Source organism: Vombatus ursinus, unplaced genomic scaffold (assembly GCF_900497805.2).
Source record: "Vombatus ursinus unplaced genomic scaffold, bare-nosed wombat genome assembly UNPS02010461.1, whole genome shotgun sequence".
Taxonomy (NCBI): domain Eukaryota; kingdom Metazoa; phylum Chordata; class Mammalia; order Diprotodontia; family Vombatidae; genus Vombatus; species Vombatus ursinus.
The window spans coordinates 5,043,224-5,043,719 of NW_020950239.1; the positions used below are offsets into that span (position 1 = coordinate 5,043,224).

General features: G+C 72.8%; 1 protein-coding gene across 1 annotated transcript in view; it reads right to left on the reverse strand.

Moving 5' to 3' along the window:
• Positions 1-496, reverse strand: part of GRSF1 (G-rich RNA sequence binding factor 1) — a 17,348-nt gene that overhangs the window by 16,332 nt on the left and 520 nt on the right. The gene's annotated exons all lie outside the window — the stretch shown is intronic.

The window sequence follows — 496 nt, forward strand, 5'->3', positions numbered from 1 at the left end:
GTCCCTAAGCCGGGGGTAAGGCTGGATGCACCTCTGGGGTCCCTTCCTGGAGTTCGGTCCTAAGGCATGAAGCCTACCAAAGGGTCAGGAGGACCTGGGAAGGCCTGAAGAAGCATCACACAATCCCAAAAAAAGGGGACAGGCTCCCACGGGGCATGATGCTCCCGGAATTCAGCAAAATCCTCCCAGTGCAGTGCGGGGAGCCCCGCGGTCCGGGGATACGAGCAGCTCCCGCAGCCCGCAGCTTCCCGGTGGCCAGGGACCCTTTGTCCCGCCCCGGCCCTCAGGCCGGGAAGGGCAGGCCGTTACCTTCGCCCCGGCTCCTCGCGCCCCCCCCCCCCCCGCGGCCCCCCGCCGGGACGGGCGCGCGCCGCGCCGGGGGAAGGAGGGGCGCACGCGGCCGCCCGGCACGCTCAGGGGGCGGAGGGGCCTCGAGAGCAGGGTGCGCGCGCAGACCTCCCCCCCGCCCCGGCACTCCCCCGACCCCCCTCCGGCC